Below are 21,088 nucleotides of genomic sequence, written 5' to 3'. Positions count from 1 at the left end.
TTTAGTGCCCAAGCAGACGACGGGTATTGTGCAGTGAAGCTTTGGTCATCTAAAAGGAGGTTGGATGTTTGGAAGGTAAGCGAGGAGTTTGACAGCATGGTCTCTCAATGTGAGAAGTAGCAGTATTCTAAATGGCAGCTTGGATCCCTTTTGTGAGGATGCAAAAGGAAAGACTATTTGCTAATGCTTTCGATACGTTGGCTTAGCTGTACAGGTGCAATTTCAGAGCAACTGTATTTTCTGTTTTCTTAGCAATTGCACCTATATTTCAGGGTTCATTTCTTTAGTGTCTAACTATAGAGGTTACATTTGAAAGTGATCAGTAATAATATTCATACAAGATTGGACAGAATTGGACTGTTTTGCACATAGGAAGTTTAATAATACATGGACAACATTTACATGGTGATTAGAGAGACGTGGCAATCATAATTTAAGGAAGATGTTACCCACTCACAGTCCAGGTGCAAGAGGTGAGGGGAGGAGGAATTGCCATCTATCACACTAGAGAAAAACTACATTTCCTTTCTGGTATCTCTATATACCACAGGCACTTCAGAAGAGAATTTCTTTTACACCATCTAGTTAGTAGAATCACTTTTAATTTTCATGTTAAATATGCCTCTATTGCTTCCCTAAGATAAGACATTACCCTTTTTTTCCTCTATAACACTCATCTTGTATTGTAAATACTCCTGTATTTAGTTCTGAATTTCATGATTGGATCAAAACCCTAAATTTGAACTCTGGCAATTTGGGATGACTTGAAAACCAGATACAAATTTTGCAGCTCAGACCCATCTCTGTATAAAGCTTCTACAAAGTCATTAAAGGATAAGCAGGCTAATGGAATATGTACTCTAGAGAGGAACTGTACATCTCACTGTTTTGGTAATAATGTCTATATTGGAGAAGTCTTTAGATTAGGGGTTACTAACACTGATAGACATCTTTTTAAACCTCCAAACAAGATTTGCCCATCAGCAAATCCAAATGCTTCTCTGAAGGAATGGAATGGTCACTAGCTTTCTAAACAGAGTGCTAAGGACTGAAATTTTAATATCTTTATAAAAAAAGATAGTGATCACCTAGTGGGAAAACCCAGTGAATTACGGATTAATAGAAATGATTACTTTTATCAATAATTCCAGCATTTTGAGAGAGACCCCATATCTGTTGAACAATTGAGTTTCATATTTTAAATATATCAGACTTCCTGAATTCTGGACTGAATTAACAACATATTTAAATTCATATTTGGGTTTTGGGTTCATTCCAAATTTCACAATTAAGTTTTTTTCTGTACAGTTTATCATCAATTGTTTTGTCATCTAAACAGAACATCATCAAATATCTAAATGCTCCTATTAGCTAAACTGAATGCCTAAAGTTAGGCATCTGAATCTCTATTTAGGCCAAGATTTAAAAAAATTGGAGCACTAAAATTAGGCTTCTAAAATCCATATTTAGGCATATATGGTTAGATCCACAAAGGGGAAGTAGACTCATCATTGCAATGGCTAACTTTTAAGTGCTCAGCTTCCTAATGGTATCCATAGCCAGTTGCCCGGGTTCCCTATACAAGACATGGGGAGAGTTAGATGCCTACAAATGTGATCCTCAAAAGCCATCCCACTGAGCAGGGAGCCACCTAAGCTAGTCAATGGGAAGTACTGAGGAGAGGGGTGTGGCCTAACCCCCAGCTCTCAAGAGGATTTGGGCTCCCAAGTCTGGGTTGGTGAGAGGCACCTACCTCTACTTGGGATTCACAGCCATGAACCCTCTTCTGGAGTTAAGCGCCAAACCCTTTCTTACAAAAAAAGGAAGAGGAACCACTCTCAGAACAATTAGCCCAGAAGTTAGCACGTTCACCCAAGATGTTGGACACTCAAGTCCAATTTCCTCCACCTGACTAATGAAGAGCAGGAATTTGGACCCATATTTCCTGCCTCTGATGAGCACTCCCTGGCTATTAAGCTATAGCGTATTCTGGAATGGCTTTCTCTCAATCTCTTATGTTGAATGTGTTCCAATTTTGTATAAATAAAATATTCAATGGAACAGGGACATGAACTTGGGACTGTCACAGTCCAGTGGCATGCACTAACCACAGGGCAACAGCATCATTCTCACTTGTTCTTTGGCCCAATGGCTATTTATACATAGTGGAATAGCTTTAACAGGTAAGATTGACAGAGACCCACCCCAGAATAACCTGTACCCATACTCTGGCCACAAATACTCAGCAGGGAATTCTCCTGTCGGAAGGAAATTCCTTGATGAGATAAGTGTGCCCCAGAGTGGTCCCATGCCAGTGGTCCCCTTCTCTAGCACAGAGGGGCTTGTCAGAGAGCTCCACAGATTTATTTTTGGGATACAAATATTATTTAGTAAGATGTCAAAAAGTGATCCCACTTTATTGAATGCTGGTCACCACTGAAATTTGGCATTTGCCAGCAGTTGCTGCTTTGGTGCCTTAGATTGCTAGAGTCTCCCTCTATACTTAAAATAGGAAATAACTATGTGCAGTGGTGAAAATAGGATTGGAAGAGGTGAGGGAGCTTTCACTACATCAGCCAAGGAAGAGGGGTAGCAGTGGAGAATAGAACCAGGTGAAACTTTTTGACCAAAACTTTTTTCCAGTGAAAAATACAAATTTGGCAATACTCTAGCATCCTGTGAATTTGTGTTGATTTCACTGAATAGTTTTGGTTGGGGGACAAAAGACAGAAAGAAAAAAATTCTGAAAAAATTGAAACGTTCTGTTTCAATTTTTTCTAAACAGAGTTTTGATTTTTTTTTATTCAAAAAGAGTTTTCCTTCAGAAATGTCTTTTGATTTTAATATCAAAAATAAAAAATGTTAACTCTTGAAATTGAAATGAAATGTTTTGTTCAACAAGAGATTTTTTTTTTTTTTTGGATTTTTTTTTTTCAGAATTGCCAGCAGACTGAAAAAATCTGTTATTCGCCCAGCTGTAGTGGTGAAGTGATGCTTCCCCAAGCAACAGAGAATTAAAGCGTTCCCTCTACTTTTTCAGAGGAGGGCAAGCTGTGCTCCATCTTGCTTTAATTCCCTGACTGTGATAACTGCTTGGCAAATTCTAACTTTTTGATGGTGCCCACTTGTAATTCTACTGATTAAAAAGTTCTCTTTATATGCTGACTCCTTCTAATGTAATTCAAAGAAACCCTACTAGCTGGGCAAATTTTCAGGTTTAAATGCAGTTGCTTTTTCCTCCTACAGTTCATTGTTGAGGTAAACCAAACAGAAATTATGTTTACTTGAGGCATCCTGATACAAAATACTTAATCAGACCAACAAGTTGCTTGCTTAATCAGGCCAACAGTATCTTCTTCATCTTCCTATATTTGTAAGAAAACACAAATAAATGTTCTGCAGCCTGATCAGAAAGTCAGGCACCATTTTATAGAAATAACAGAAGGAAATCAAATGAAAATGTAAGTGTATTGATTGGTACACTTTGCTGAGAACAAAGATACTAAAGACCATTTTGATCTACTGACATCCAAATTGGAAAATGGTGGTTGTAACTACATAGAAAGAGGAATGTTAAACTACACACATGGGCCACAGCACTACATAAATAACTGTATGTGGACTTGGAACTGTTTTTTACATTATACACCCTGTCAAGTCTCATGCTTTTAAGATGATCCCTTAATATAGAAGCAGGTTGTGTTTTGATCACTGCTGCAATCAGGCTGCTGGAACATTTGAGTGACTATATACTAATTATCCCCCTAGTGTCCTTGGGTAACTGTTCCTGAAATGGTGACTCCATTCCTCTCTCTCTCCTGCACTCTCTCTTATTTATTTATTCGTGCACCTCCCTCACCTATCTTTTTTCTTTTTTTTTTCTTTTGAGAAGGCATTGGAGAGAAGCATTTCTTTTCCCTTTACTGGCCTCTATTTAAACAGGGTTATTTTCTGAGCAGTAAGAAAAGTGGAGAAAATATATGGCACTTGTGTCAATGGTTATAATTAATGAGTAGATCTGGGCACATTTTTTTCAGCCAACACTTTTTTTTTTGACGAAAGATGTCCATTTGGGACTGACTGAAACGTTTTGCAAATTTGTGTCAGTTTGGGCAGATTGTTTCTGTTGGGGAAAAAAAATTGGAAAGGTCAAAATGGTTCATGTCACCATTTGTGAAATGAAAACATTTTGATTTTTTGAGCTAGATTGGCAATGGGGCTTGAATGCCATTCACAAGGAGGAGAAAGAGGGGGTGGTGTTGATCCCTTTCTGCACAATAGCTTGGGGTTGGGGCATTCATTTGTGGTGTGGGAGACCTAGCTTCAAATTAGACCTGGCCAAAAACTCTCCATTTTTAGTTTGCCAAAAATTTCAGCATTTTGAAATTTGGTTTACTTCTGAATCATTCCTATTTGGATTGCCCAATGCCTGAGCAAGCAGCCCAGTAAGCCAGCTACTTAGGAAGCTACAAGCCTTGGCGTATGTGAGCTGAGGCAGTCTGCAGGGTGGGGCTACCCTGGAGTTGGGTCCCAAAGGGATCGGTACTTGGCCCTAACTATTTAACATTTTTATCAGTGATCCAGAAGAAAACATAATCACTGATAAAGTTTGCAGATGACACAAAAATTGGGAGAGTGTCAAATAATGAAGAGGACAGAGCAATCTGGATTTCTTGTTCAGATGGGTACAAGTTAACAATATGCAGTTTATTGCAGCTAAATATTTGCTGATGGGCTCTTCAGTCTAGCAGAGAAAGGTATCACACAATTCAGTGGCTGAAAGTTGAAGCTAGATAAATTCAGAGTGGAAATAAGGCACACATTTTTGACAGTGAGGGTAATTAACCATTGGAACAATTTACCAAGGGTGGTAATGGATTCTTCATCACTGTCATTTTAAAATCAGGATAGGATGTTTTTCTAAAAGATATGTTCTAGGAATTATTTTGGGGGAGGCCTATGTTATACAGGAGGTCAGGGTAGATTACAGTGGTCCCTTCTGGATTTAAAAATCTATGATTGTAAGGAAGTCTGTTCCAGGACCTCCAGGTTCCCAATGAATCACACCTCAGTCCACTTGTGAATTTAGCCAATCACTTCCAAATTTTCTTTGCTTTTATTAAAAAATCAGTTAAAGATGTCCAAAATCAAAACAATTTTTTCCCAATATTTTGATGTGTCAGATACTCTGAAAAATTTCACTTTCAGGCTGACCTGAAATGATTTTTTAATAATTGTTTGGAATTGCCAATAAACCAAAAAAAACTGTTATTCACACAACTCTATTAATGAACTCTTACTAGGGTGACCAGACTCCTGATCTTATAGGGACAGTCCTGATATTTGCGGCTTTGTCTTAGATAGACACCTATTACCTCACACCCCATCCTGATTTTTCACACTTGCTACCTGGTCTCCCTAACTCTTACCAAACAATAAAAAAAACAGTTGTCATAACTGGTTTTAGATCCCTTATGGAAAAGGCCTATAGAATGTAATAGGGATAGATCACCTAAAGAAATTACTCTAAAAATTATAGAATTTAGTACAGAATAGAATATTTTTCAAAGGTTTCTTGAACTTTCCCATAGAATTCTATAGCAGGGTTCAAATTTCCTCTTAAACTTTATAAGCTGACCAGAAATATGTAGAAAACTTTGTGGGTCTTATTCTATCTAAGCCTTAAGGGGCATGTCTACACTATAGTGCAGACCAGGGTCTGTGGGACCCAGTCTTGTGGACTTGGTGTTTCCAAGCCCGTGTGTGAATGTCCACACTGCATTGTAAACCTGGGTTTAGAATTGCTGGACCCAACTCTCACAGCTGTGCTAACGCTTCCATACTGCACAATGCAGACCTTCTGACTTGGTCTGAAGCAAGAGCTGCAGCCACACTGCAAAGGGACAGGGCTTGGACAGAACACACAGCAGGGCTCAGGCTCTGATCCACTTCCTTAGCAGGTTCCTAGAATCCAGGTCCTGAGTGCTTGCTGACCCGAGTCAGACTTATCTGTATGTGGACAGAAGAGGGTCTTGAGCTCAAACCTGAGTCAGAGCCTGGTCTCAGGGTGCATCATAGACATCCCCTAGGAGATGCAGTGCAGAAGGAGAGGAAGAGGTGGATTTATGCCATCTTTGCATCGTCCAGATTCTGGGATGCTTGGCCTCTGAAGGCTGCTCTAATTTATGGCAGCCAGTCCTGGGCCACCTATGGTATGTGGTGCAGCCCAGAGACAGGATCTGTCCCAAAGTTTTTTATTGAATTCTATAGAACTCTTCCATAATTTCAACTGCATAATCCTGTTAGTTAAACTGCTCAGTAAGATCATTAGAGTATCCACTCTACTCCTCTTAATATCCTATTCAGACATGCTTTGGAATTCATTCAGTCATGAGGCAGGTAGGTAGAGCTTGTTGGAAATGATAGGGATTTTCCATGAAAAATTTCAAAAAAGAAATAATTTTTTCTTTGTTTTTTAAAATACTTTTCCAGACATTTTCCTGTTTTGTTGAAAAGAAACCAGAACATTCTGAAATAAAAAAACTTGATAAAAAATTAAAGCCATTTTCATCATAAAGTTTTGATAGAAACTTTTTTTATCACCTCTACTGATAAAGTAATATCCCAGGATTCACTATTCTATTTCCTATTCTGACCAAGTAGCTGAATAAACCACTGTGGTTTATTCCTCCCATATAAAGTTCGACTTGAAAATAGATCCTCCATGTGAACTTTTTTTTTTTTTTTTTTTTTTTGGTGTGCTCTGAACTGTGGGATCGGCAGTGGGGTTCAGCAAGCACACTCTGCCTATCCTGAAGCTAAGACATTTTAAAGATGGATAGCCTAGGATTCCTTGCACAAAAACACGCCAATTACTTTTAAACCATGTTACATCCCTAAAATGGTTGGAAAAACTGCAGTGCAGAAAGGATGTTGGGTTGGTGTACCACAGCTGGTGATGAGTCCTCCCATATGTTTGTGGAACTCTGAAATTAGAGTCCCGGCTTCAAGTCTAGTGTGCTCTGCTTGTCTGGTGTTCTACTGGCAGAACAACTATAATTAATAGTGAAGGGCAAAAATCTTTCATATGCTTGGATTTTTTGCTGCTTTGTGGTGGTACTCACTATTTGGATCAATGGGTTACTAATTACAAACTGACTTCGGTAGGCTCCAGCACACTCTCCAATGATTCATGAATTTGCATTGATTTTTACATAAAACCAAAATGGAGCTGCCCTTTTTAGCACTTGGAATGTGTCATCAATGAACTGTTTTAGGTTTCATAGGTTTAATAACACTTGGCAGCTCATTATTATAATTATTACTTGGATTAAATTATCTGTGTGTGTGTGTGTATGGACTGATCATGTCAAACTGCTTGTACATGAGTAATAATAAATGGGGTTATTTTCTGTTTGATTATATACACACCCATGCACTAATTCAGCTAAGGTACTTAAGTACATGCCTAGCTTTATTCACAGAAATAAATCCATGTTAAAGTTAGGCAGCTGCTTAAGTACCTTGCTGAATTGCATACCTAATATTATGTTATTATGCACAGGATCTATCTTTGTGATTCAACATAATTCATAATCCAGTGCTAGGGACAGATTAAATCTAGTGAGCCCAGTTTGGTCGTAAACCTAGGCTCCCAAATCCACTCTCTGGTGGTGAGAAATACTGAAAGAAAAGAGGAGAAAGCCCCATTCAGAGCATAGGAGAGTGGCCAGCCAATCTATTTGATTGGCTTAATCTGCCACTGTCATATTTTCTCATGAGAATATGAGGAGGTTTAATTTTCACACAGTTTTCCCTTCTGGATTATATTTTACATTGCAGCAATCTGCAATTCCCTCCCCCCAGGGAAGTAGTGTTTTTAATTGAACACATTTTCCAATATACTCAACCTTTGGGGTGAAAATGAAATCATACAGGTTTGTCTCTCAGTTAATGGAAGCCTTGAAGCAAAATGCTGAAACTCTAGTGAATCCAGGTTTAGTTTCAGTGTTAAAGCCTATTTCTGTCTTCCTACTAACTGGTACAGAACCTGCAGTAATCCAGAACAGTAACAATTAACCACAGGCAGCAAACTGCAAGAATTACTAATGTAGACAGGTGGAATTGGGCTAATTATCATACAGGGTTACACAAGGAAAAAAGGCCTGAGGTCTCTCTCTAAAAGAATTACATGTCTGTGATGGCCCCCTCCCTCTTCTGCAATTATTTGCAATTCACACCTGCCAAGCTGTAGGGAAGCATTCCCATTGTTTGTGGGTGAGAACACAGTCAGGTAAACTGTTGTTTTAGTTGGATTTAAAAAAAAAACAAAAAACCCTTCATTCCTTTCAAATAATATTTTACAGTGCTTATTTCTTGCATTAAAGGGATACTGTGAGGTTAAACATCACAATGTAAAAAAACAAAAAGCAGTTCTTATCTTTGTTACTGATTGCACCATAGATGATAGAACCATTTTTAAAAAATGTAATTCAAATTTTTTTTTTTTTTTACCATTTATACTATTTGTTTACTTTAAGCTGAGCAGAATGCTTGGGTAGTGAGGCTAGACTGGTAAATTTTTAGGCAGGTTTGCTTTCTGGTATTGTATCAGACCAAATATGCAGTGTTTGGATTGCAAATATTTCAGGGGAGCTTTTAAATTAAAAATACTGTTTCTATTGATAGGTGTTTTTAAATGTCATAAAAGCCATTCTATTAATTTAGCAATTGCAAAACTTTCTTATTTACCTTTGCATAATATAAATTATGAGGTTTAAATTATTTCACAATATTCTTTTTACCTTATTAAAAGGGAATTCGTATATATTGCTATCTTTTGTATAGAAAACTTTAATACATGCTTGATGTTAAATGCTTTACTAATATCTGCATAGCATAAGAGCATTTATAACTTTGTTATAGAAACTTATGACTCAATAATTGTTATTGCATATTTAGTTTGTTAAAAGTTGTTTCCTCTAATTTTGGAGTGAAATCATATTTGACCTCAGTCTTGCAAATATCTGTGCACATGACTAACTCATGGGATTATTCACATAAAGTTACAGAAACATAGCTCTTAACCTGCCAATAATCAAATGTGAAAGAAAATCTGGACCAAACCTCCCAAACATAGGTGTGGAAGGATGGGGAGGAGAAGGGGAAGGAAAGGAAATTAGAGATGGAAGCCTGAAATAATGTGATCATAATTTCCATTGTATGAGCCAGAACTTTAGATGTAAATAATTTACAGTGATAAATTTGGATAATAAGTGGGAGCTGATAGTGACACTTTTATTTAGTTTGCCTGAAAGTTTGTTATAAAAGTTTCTTGCAACTGTTTTTTTTTTTTTTTTTTAAGAAACTTTCAAAATCTCTATTGTTTGCATCAGGCCTTTGAATTTCATATAGAAGAAGGTCCTTGGGCTACAGAAATGGCCTTTGGCCTTGTGTACATAGGAGAGAATTTTTGCTGTAACCTAAAGGTGTGAATTTATACTGAATATTTATATCAGAAAATCCCTCTTTTGAACATTATTATTATAGTATAGAGTGGTATAGGAAAGGGCGTAAGCTAAACTGACAAAAGCTACTGAAATAAGAGAGTTCACATGTGGGTTTATACCAGTATAACTATACCTGTGTAATACCAATGATATTACTGGTAAAACTTTTCCATGTAGATAAGGCCTTTATCCCATGAAATTCCATTCAGGTTTATTGGAGTTTATGAACTGTTAACATTAATTATTTCCCTTTTCTCATTTGTGTTGCTCAGGAAAAAAGTGGCAGCCTGCATAAATAACAACTCAGCAAGAACATTCTAAAGAGCAGGGGCCATGCTGCTGTGACATTAAATCAGCCACTCCTATTCCCTCTGTTGCAGCCGGGAGTGGCACAAAATATTCCTTTTCTCCTTGTGAACCCAGCTGCAGTAACTTCTGGGAAAGTGATGTGGGGGGGAGTATGGAGCCTGCAGTTTTTGCTCAGTCCCTGTTCTTAACGAACTCCCACAGGTGTGAGCTAAATCCTTTGACTCCACCTTACACTATAGTATGTGAGCGAGGAATCCACTCTGGGGGTGTCAAAACTGGAGCTGAAGGGTGTAATTTCCTGCTTGTGTAAACATTAGCATTAGCTTTGATCCGGCTAATGTGCTAAAAACAGTAGTGTAGCCATGGTGGAGCGAAGGGCTAGCTGCCCCAAGTACAATCCTATCTGAGATCCTATGGCAGATATAGGGAAGATACTTGGGCAGCTAGGCTTGTTCATCGTTTGCACCAAGAAAGAACCTTGAACCTTGAATATCTCTTGAAGAAAAATATAGAGATTAAACCTGAGTTATTTTTAGTAAAATATCAAGACCTACTTACATTGTAACACAATTGTCTATTCTACATCATAGTATTTTATTTTACAGTGATGTTATATTTACTGTACTATTTGTACAATATTAACCTAAATATAAACATTTGTGTTAATTGAATCCATGGTGCCAGCAGATTTTAGAATCAATCTTATTTTAGACGTGATCTAATTATCTCTGTTGTATTGACTGATATCTAAAAGTTGGATTGATTCTACCATTAAGCTATTATTGGAAAGGACTTCAGATAAACAGTTGTTTAGCTTTCATATTGCTGAAAATAGTTCAAATTAAAAAACACATATTGCATATGATATAGCGTTAGACAGATCTTCTATACCTATAATTCATAGGCACTGATCTTGCAATGGGCTTTTTGCAGGTGAACCCCTGTGCCCAGAGACTTGATTCAATCAGTGGGGATCCATATGGTGCAAATGTCCTGTACAGACATCATTGCAGAATCCAGACCAAACCTGCAGCTAGGGCTGGCTCAATTTGATTTGGAATTAATGAAAAAAAAAAAAAAATTCCTGCCAGAAAAGGAGGTTTCATTGAAAATGAAATTTTTGACAGGAAATTTCTAAACAGAATAAAAATGTTGGCTTCATTAAATTTAAATCTAAATTTTTGAGTTTTTTCCCCCAAAATTTAGATTCTCTCTCACCGTTCTCTCCCTTTTTTCCCTTTGCCACTGAATGCAGTTGAATGGATAGGGATTTTTTTTTAATCTTGTTTTTTCTTTTTCAGTCTCTCCATATTTTTCTCTTTTTCCACTCTCACTTTTCATAATTTCCTCAGTTTTTGAAAAGGAAAACTGAAACACAGTAATTTTGCCTCCACATCTTTTCCAAAGATAAAGATGTTTTGAAAAGTTAAAGTGTAAAACTAAATAGGCGAAAATGGAGGGGGGCAAATGAACTACAAAACTCTGGATAGTATTAATTTTATTTTGTCCAGTGCCAAAAAAGGGGGAGAGGGATTAAAATTCAAGATTTAAAATATTGATAATCTTGAAAATTTTAAAAAATTAGACATTTTTGTGAATCTTTTTGAAAAATGTTGCCAACAAAATTGTTCCATTTCAGACTCTGTGAAATGGCAATGGCTTCAAAAAAATTTTTTGTTGTTGTTGCAATTTTTCTTTTTCCTACCTCTTTCCTCTCCCCATTTTTGACCAGCCCTATCTGGAGCTCTGTTTGTTTCTCCAAAAACAAATGAAAATCTGGGTTCAGAAGGTCTACAAAATTGTAAATCTCACCTTAGAGCTAACCCTTAGTGTTCCCTACTGAGCTACTACCCAGCTTACTGTAGCACAGTGTCCCCTAACACCGTAGCGGGATCAGCATTTACTCTGAGGGGAAAATGTCCACTACAGAGCCCGTGCCCCACTTTCCCAAGTACAGTATAAATGAGGGCCGCACCGGGGTCACCACTGACTACAAAAGGAGGGCACTCCTGCTGAGCCCCCACCCTGCTCTGTGTCTTTCTTTGATAAAATATGTACTGAATAGAGGCTTTGTCATTTTTCCCCATCTCTGATTACTATAAAAGATGCAGTACTATTGTTTATTGTGTTTAGCCACTTATCTCAATAACCTTTTATGCTTAGCAAACTATAAGCAGTAATACAAGCTTTATGATTGTCGGATTGTTTTGAGTTTTCAGTAGAGGTTCAGGTCAATTCTTACTTTCTCTCTCCCATCTTTAATCCTAAATGGCCACATCACAGGGTTTTTTTCATAGGGATATCAGGGACAAGTCCTCTTCCACGAGGCAGTGGGCAGACTGTTGTTGCTTCTGCAGCCATACAGTTGTATTAGTGTTGGCTGTTGTAGCCCTTCTCTATAAGGGGGGAACGTCCTGGTGTGTCTGTGTAGTTGAGAACCACAAGGAATGCCATCTTTCTGCGAGTATCCAAATCCTGTCAAACATCCTGTTCCCCTCCTTCCCATCAAAGAGAACCATATTTTCCTCTTGAATCTGTGTCCTTTGTCTACTTTTGCAATGTATACATTGGCTTGCTTCCTTATTCTTTACCTCCAGTCTCCCAAAGTGTTTGAAATCCTGCCTCTTCTTGCTTCAGCTGTCACAGAAAAATTCTTTCCTTCTATTCCTTTCCAAGTGTGGAGTTTTCATGTCAGAGGTGTTGGAACATGTCAAAGTAATCCATAGTTGTATTGTTTTTTTGTATGACTACAGTCTACTTGATATATGCCATTTGAAATGTATGTCTCTAGACTTATGGAAAAATTAATAAAACAGAAATTAAAACTGACAGCTCTGAAATGATGTGCTACCCTTAGCATATGGACTACCTCACAGGAACATTTTACAGAGTTTGGATCAGGATTATAGACAGTTACCCAATTGGAGATAACTTCTAGATATAGTCCTAAATCTCACTTGACAGGTTTTGGATGCTGTATAATTCCTATAGTAGAATAGCATCGCTGTGTGGATGCTATAGTTTTTGTTAAGATGGTACTTTTATTCTTAACTCTAACTTTTGCCTTTTAATTGCTTTTGTATTGGAATGAATTTCTTATGCTTTTTCTCAGCACAGAAAGTAGATTTTTTTTTTGTTTTAAAGATTTTTGTTATCCATCAAGAAGTGTGTGTTGAAAATCCAGTTAAGTGAGAAATGGTTATCAGAATGGGGAGGGGGGAATAATTCAGGTTTTTATGCTCTGATAATTTAAATACAGTTATGATTTAAAGTTTCAGACTTGGCATTTCCATTAAAATTGGTAAAGAAACAAAGACATGAAAATAACATTGATTTATCAGGCACCATGTGCTAATTTACTACCAGTGTAAATGCACAACAAAAGCCCTATGTATGAGTGCAGGATTAGGCTCAAGTTGGGTTATCTAGATATCTACATAAACCAGGGACAGATCTCTAAGGTTGCAGATTTCTCTACTCCCTGAAAAGTTATCCTGTCCTGAATACTCTTCATCCTTTAAGAACTCCATCCAAGGGATTCAAATATAGCTTGAAAGCTCTCTGCTAGATCCTATGGCTACAGAAGTGGTTAATGGGACTTGTCTGCACACAGAAATTGTACCAGTTGAATTTAAATCAGTTTAAAAAATATTTTAGTTAAACCACTACAAACCCCTGAACACATGTATATTGGTTTAAACATGACATGTATCAGTTTATAATTGCTTTGTAATTAAGGCCTTGTCAGCACACACACTTGCACTGGTTCAGTTAAGTCAGTTTAGTTAAACCAGTATAAACTCCTGTGTGGATGTTCTTATTTCAGTTTAAAAGTGGCTTATTTCAAATGACTCACCCAGAGATCTCTGGAAGTGATGGGTTAAATTCCCAGAATGCAGCTTTTCCCGTCCCATGGTGCCATCCATCACTCATAATTTTCATGCCTTTCTTTAAAAATTCTACAAACCCGCATAGCACCTTTCGGTGTTTGTCGTCTCTGACAGAAGCATGGCGTCTGTAGGGCTCTGAACTATTCTCATGAACATTGTAAATACAGAACACATGATTCTTCTGTATTTGCAGATTCATAAGAAGTACCACAACAATGGGGGTCTTAAGGATTTTTCTGAGGACCCTTTGCTGAGATACATAGCAACAAACAATTCAAGGTTGTTGATGGCATTGACAGAGCAGCTGCAGACAGTGGTGTGCCATTTCTGGACCTGATTGGTGGAACTGCATCATAATGCAGGTTCGGGGCAACAAGCAGTGGCTGTAGAACTTTCATATGGGAAAAGCCATATTCCTGGGTCTGTGAAGCAAGCTCGCCCCAACCTGCCAGTGAAGGGACACCAGGTGGAAGCTGCATTGACAGTAGAGAAGCAAGTGGTGATCGTACTTCGAAAGCTTGAAACACTGGATTGCTACCAGTCAGTGGGAAATCATTTTGGGGTTGGGAAATCCACAGCGGGGACTGTGTTTGTGCAAGTGTGTAGGGCCATTAATTGTTTCCTGCTACTTTTCAAAGTTTATATAACTTTATGCAAGTTATACAAATTTTTTAACATAACTTAATGGAGTAGTAATATACAATTAAAAAGGAAGTAAAATATATGTGCCCATCTGAGAACACAAATGTAGTCCATTGTGGCTACACATATGCTGACCCTGGTTCTCACAGGTTATGTATGTGAAGCGGTGGTTCTCTTTGTTATCACCTACCATGGAGTGGTACAGGTACTGATGAGCCAGGTATGTTGGGCAGAGTAATGAGCAGTGACAATGGAGTTCTGCAAGAACTGCAAAGAGTGGAGAGTATGGAATTTTTGGATTGATAGGTCAACCATGGTCAGCAGCATTTAAATTTGCTGCCTGGGAAGACCCATTATGTTCTGAGACATTTCCTGCTTCTTGTCTTGATGAGTTTTCTGGGCCTTTTTCCTGTCCTTTTCTGTCTTTCTCTGTCCTGTCACTCATTGGCCCGCCAAGCCCTTCGTTCACAGTCTGATGCAGCAGTGGTTTGCGTGAATTCACAGAACGTCCTCTCCATTCATCATCTTTTTCATCCTCATCAGGGTCAGGCGTTATGCAGGTATGGAGGCGGCACCCCTCAAGGCCACCTTGCCAGAAGCTGCTGATTAAAAACAGACACATGTATTATTGGATTTACAGTCACCATGGAATAAATTTCACAACTTTCTTCCCTTATTCCCATAAACACTTTTAATAAGAAATTCTTATCAACACATCAGCTTTGGAGTGCCTTGATACAGCCCTGCTCTCCATCTCCAGTCATGGTGACTATGGCCCATCAGGAGTAGGGCGGAGAGGAAGCATTTTCTGTTGCATGTAGCTATGAAATTTCAGTCCCTATTCCATGGGTATGAGTACAGGGCAATGGACACTATTTTCCACAGACAGTGATGATCTTAGCTGATACTCACTCCTGAGGGTCACAAAAGCACAGAGAACACAAATGCTACTGGTATCCCAAAGCTGCCTGGACCCGTATGCCACTCGGCTATTTGCTGCAATGGTGCCAGCCAAACTCCTTGCAAAAATGCCCTAAAGAAATAAAGCAGCAGTGCCTAGAAACCCTTTGAGAGAGGATTGTAGAATATCTCCATGAAAATTTTATCGAGATCTCTCAGGAGAAAAAGGGACAGGCCTAAATACATAAACAAAGTGCTCCCCTTCCTCCCGCAACCCCCATCTAATTCAACACAAGAATGAAAAGCAGATTCCAACTCTGCCTCTGTTTGTTGTTCCTCTATCTCTTTTTGTATAAGTAAAACTATGAAAAGTTGATACCTGTGTCTTTTAGCTGGGGGATTGGGCCAGACACCATCTTTAAACTTAAGCATTGTAAGGGAAAAATGCATTTATATGCTTTCTTGAGATTCCTTCCCCTTCATCAGGTTCATCTGTGCTCACCTGACAGGGCTGGCTACACTGTGGTGAAGTGTCAAACAAATGCTGGCTCCTGGCATGGCTGGAGTTCCCTGCCGCAACAACTCCTCCTCGTCATTCATGGTGGGGGGGCTCTGTCTTGGGCTCCTCTAAGGTGGACTGTGGGGTGCTGGTGAGGTTTACGCCAAGTATGGCATGCAGTTCCTTGGAGAAACCGCCAGCTGTGGCAGCGCACCAGATCTACTATTGCACACCCTGGCCTTGTGGAATCCCTGGTGAAGTGCCTTTGCTTTCACATGGCACTGCTGCTGACCCGAGTCATACCCCTTTGCCTGCATCCCCTTTGCAATCTGCTCCTAGATGTGTACCTGTCTAAGCTATGCTTGTACAGTCTCTCTTCCCCACACACCCAGGAGAGCCAATACTTCCTGTCTATTCCAGGCAGGAGTGCATCTAGTGAGTGGAATTGGGATGCTTAGCTAGGCAGTTACATACAACAAGGGTGAGCTGCTAGATGTGCCCGCAGGGTTGGGCAGTCAGTGAAAGGCATTTCAAAAACACCCAGGGGGACTTAAAAAGGGTGGTGGGATGGCTTCCGGTCCTGTGACCGTCTGTAGAGTGAAATTTAAAATTGTGACCAGAGCAGTCACTGTTGCAGGGAATAGTGGCACCATGGGGCAGCTTCTGGAGGACTGTTAGGGCTAACATAGGTTATGCAGTGTCTATACTGCCACTGCTTCAACCCCAGTAGGTCAAACAGGGCTCTACACCATTGACGGAGGTGTGTTTACTGTGTCGCTGTAACAGCCGTTATGTTGGTCGGAGACAAATTTGAGTGTAGACATATTCACACATAGGTCAACGCAAGGCTACTTATGTTGCCCTAACTTTGTAGTGTAGACTGGTCCTAAAATTGTGATTTTTAGATTTAGTTAAACCAATGCTGCTTTATGTGTAGCCTCTTTTACATTGGCTTATACCTTGGTTATATCTGTTTAGCCTATACCTATAAGGGCTTGTCCACGTGCAAAGTTTCCTCTGTTTAAATTAAGGTATAGTTTCAAACGGATTTAAGGCTCATCTACACTTGAAAATTAATGAAAATTAAGAAAGGGTGTGAATTTAAAGTGAAGTTGCTGTTCCAGAAGAACTCCATATGTGGACACACTTATTCTGGAATAAGGGTATTATATTCCTGTTTAGTTTAACCCACTTTCAAAGTAGCCATATTTCCACAGAAAAGTTTTACAAATTATACAGGCACAGTTATGGAGGCATAACCCCCTATGTGGATGCTTGTATTGTGGAATAAGAGTGGCTTTTTTATTTAGCTTAAACATCTTCCCAAGACACATAAGTTAAACAAAATGAAAAAACCCAAAAATTAAACACTCTTATATCAGTATAAAAAGCATGTAACCCTCCTTATGTAAGAGACAGGTATAACTATATCAGTTTAAATTAATACCATAGGTTATCCTGGTGAAAGTTTCACATGTTGACCAGGAATTGGTAGTGAGTTGAGTTAATTGGTGAGGACAGTGACTGACAAACAAGCCCTTTTCTATAAGAGGACATTTCGTTGATACTTGAATGTTTATTCATTGATTGCTTCAATTTGTTTTGCAAAATTACCATTGATATCTGGGGGTAATGACTCTGACAATCCGGGGATATGATTTTAGCTAGAGCTGGGTGAATGAATAATTTAAATGAACAATTATGAATTAAATAGTTCTTAGTCTATAGCTTGCTTGAGAGCAGTTGTGAAGATTCAAAATGTGAAAGATGAGCTATTTTGATTGGACACCTAGGTGAGATGGTATGTGTCTGTCCCTTGGCTGGTTGTGCAGAACTCAGACTCTCACTTCAGATGTAAGTACAAAATCAAAACTCACATTCTGTGAACATGCTACATTATAATTAAAAATCCCTTGTTTTGGCAAACCAGCCTCCCAGTCAACTCATTGTTAGCATATTCATATGAAGTGAACACAAAAAAGGGTGTGAACACAAAAAGTGGATTTGTTTAATATTTGAATTGATGTAAAAAATGTCTGGAGTATTTGCCCAGCCCCACTTCTGACAAAGAACTTTGTTGTGTGATCTGGGAAAGAAGTTTGGACGGCAGTGGAAGCATGCATATGGGGAGGAGCAGCACTCACAGATCTGTTTGGGAACCTGAACACAGAGTGGTTTTGCTGAGATTTTGGGTCGTTACATTTGTGAGTTATAAGCTGTGCTTTACTTTTGCCATTGAGCACCCCTGTTCAAAAGTGGACATGCTCATGATTGTTGAAGTACACTAGAAATCCAGAATTCTGCCTTTGTGTCAGCTTGTTGTTTCAAAGGGTGGCAATCAAGCAGGTATTCTTTCTGATCTCTTGGAAACCAGAATAATAATTCTGGTATACATTAAATAATTAACAAAAGTAATATACAACTAAATAATTGTAAATAATACACAAAAGTAATATATAATATAATTAAATAATACACAATACACATCATACACAAAAGTAATATAAAATCAGTTTAAAATACTGTACATTTGTATTTAGATTTATAAAATCACACCTGTCCTTCCCTCTAGAGGTAATAACTATATAGTTAGTAATGTAAAATATATTGTAGAATTCCAGTTGCTGTGGATATCATAATTTTGTCTTCCCTAATTCTGGTGTTTGAAATACCAGTCCTAATGCTGCATTAATGGCCATGTATACCATCCACCATACAGCAGATGAGCTAGCTGTGGAGGAGAAGGGAAAACAACCTCCCCCCAGTCATGTGGAATGGATGTGGAACTGGAGGCTGTTTAAGCCCAATAGCTGAAGTAGCCATAGGGAGGAAGGATCCACATAGCACTAGATTCTTCAGCACTATCCCTATTCTCACCCTCCCACTGAGAGCTACTATACAAGGAGGCCCAATGAAGCTGGGTTCCCTGCTGCACAGAGCCATAAAAAGGACCCCTGACCCTGGAATATTGTGGAGTGCATCTCAACTTTAGGCTTAGAAACATACGCTATCTGTCCTGCTGTTGACATTCCTTTGCCTGCGTTTTCAGATATGCGGCTCAAGGCAATACTGAACTGTGCCACATAAGGGGCTAAGGGACTCGTGAGGCACAAAAACAGCAATGCCAGCATAATCCCCCAAAGAGGAAACAAAACTCCTAACTGTTGCAAACAATAAATTGTCCATACCTTGTAGAAGCAATGGATAATGAAAAGTTATAATGCCTATAGTTAGTACCCTCTTTAAAAGAATTTACACAGTATATGAAATTAAATTCTGTTCACAATTCTCTTAATTTATCCTTAATTAAACAATACTCCATAAATGGTGCATTCAGTGACCAAATGTTCAGAGACAGCAAAATGGTGGGTCCCAAGCCATTAGGAATGAAATAAAGTCAGTCCCCTGAGAACCTGCTAGAATCTGGTCTATGTAAGTGACAACTGATGGTTTAGGAAAGATAATTAACTTTGCAATTATAAACCCCAGCTTTCACCAATGCTGTTTCTTCCAATATAATCTTGTAAATGTTCTAGTATTTTTATAAAACGAGATAAAATGTTTGGGGGCCGGGGGAGAGGTGGGAATGTTGTGTTCATAGGGGATTAATTCTTCGTGGATAAATGTACTGGAAATATTATTCTTAAAAAATATTTCATATCAATAAATATTTGATGTGCAATGTTTATGTAGATTATAAGAAGATGAAATATTCCATTTTTTGTTTACTGCCAAGATTTTATTTTCTTCTGTGTAAGATAAAAGGGATAATATTGGAGTACATGTTGTATCAAAGAAATGTGATTTTTCTTTTTTGTAACAAAGGTATAGAAGTCAAATTAGGTTTTTCTGTAGCTCTGCAAATTGAAGTTCTCCATCTGTAGTAGAAGTGTAGTAGACAGTATATGCCATATAGGAGACATCGGTATTAGCTCCCCAGTTCCACACTGTCGTGTGCCTTAATATTCATCTAAAAAACCCACCTCTGAGGGTATGTCTACACTTGAAGCTGTGGGTGTGATTCCCAGCTCATGTAGATATACTCGTGCTAGCTGAACTAGTGCACTGGAAATAGTAGTGTAGCCATAGTAGCATGGACAGCGGCCACGGCAGCCTGTGCTAGTCACCGTGAATGTATGCCCATGGGATTCAGTTGGGTTTGTACTTGGGGCTACTAGCATGGTGCCATGATTGCTGCTGCTCTACACTACTACTTGTAGCATGCTAGCTCCAATGAGAGCTATGATGAGTATGTATACCTGAGCTGGGAATTGCACCCCTAGCTCGTAGTGCAGAGATACCCTATGGGGGACCAGTAGTACAATTCGTATGCCCATCCAGCCCTAGGTATCTCTGCCAAAACTGTCTATGAGGTTGCTAATTAGTCTATTTTCATAGTGGCATTGATACTACTAGTTATAAATATTGTAACATGCTCTTGTTTACATGTACAAATACTTCCTGTTGGAAGAGGACTACATTAACGTAAACGAGCTACTTTTTAGTTCATGCCAGTAACACCCACATGAGGCAGTCACAGTGCAGCACTTTGGTCTGCACTATGGTGCAGTGTAGACATAACCTTACATATGGTTTGTTACTGGACCCCTAGATGTCTTTGTGTGTTTGTATAGTGTACTAGACAGGCTATAGTCCCTGGTAATTGGAGCAGGCAAAAGTTGAACTTGAGCTGCATCAAGCCTGTTTGTGCGTTTGTAGTTATACAGAAACTATTTTCTTTACTAAATGCCTCCTGTGATTCGATATATCGGGCACTGGACTTGGAAACAGGGAATCAAACTCTGAGAATCTGGAAAGCAGATTCTATTTCTGGCTTTGCTCTGAGTTGGTGGGTCGCTTTTTGCTTAACTGTGCTCAGCTTCCCCACCTGTAAAATGTGGAGAATAATGTTTATACAGCTTTGTAATGCATTTTGAGATCTACAAATAGAAAGTGTTGCATACTTTTTATGAATTGCGGGATGCATGTATGAGAATGAATTTTGTTGCTGTTGTAAAAACAGGTCATCTGACCGCTCCCTGATGTTAAAGTAAGATGCCTTTTGTAGCACTAATCTAAAATAGCAGGAGAATGGTGTCACAAGAACTAAATTGCATTTGACCTTAATCCATGTGCCCATTGTTCCTTGAGCCTGTCATAACTACCATGTTTTGCATTTTGTTCCATTAAAAAAGCACAGCAAAACAAAACAAAATCTTTGTCAGAATGAAAAAAGAAAAGAAAAATATATATACAAACAAATGAGCAACAAACAAAATATGTATACTTAGCATTTGTATGGCCTTCCAGGTCAATCACTGACTCTAGTTCTGGGTTCA

This window comes from Emydura macquarii, unplaced genomic scaffold, assembly GCF_026122565.2.
Source record: "Emydura macquarii macquarii isolate MOO-44397 ecotype Brisbane River unplaced genomic scaffold, CSIRO-AGI_Emac_v2 contig_2422, whole genome shotgun sequence".
NCBI classification, from domain to species: Eukaryota; Metazoa; Chordata; order Testudines; family Chelidae; genus Emydura; species Emydura macquarii.
The sequence above is the reverse complement of the archived record's forward strand: the minus strand, read 5'-3'. Positions refer to the sequence as shown.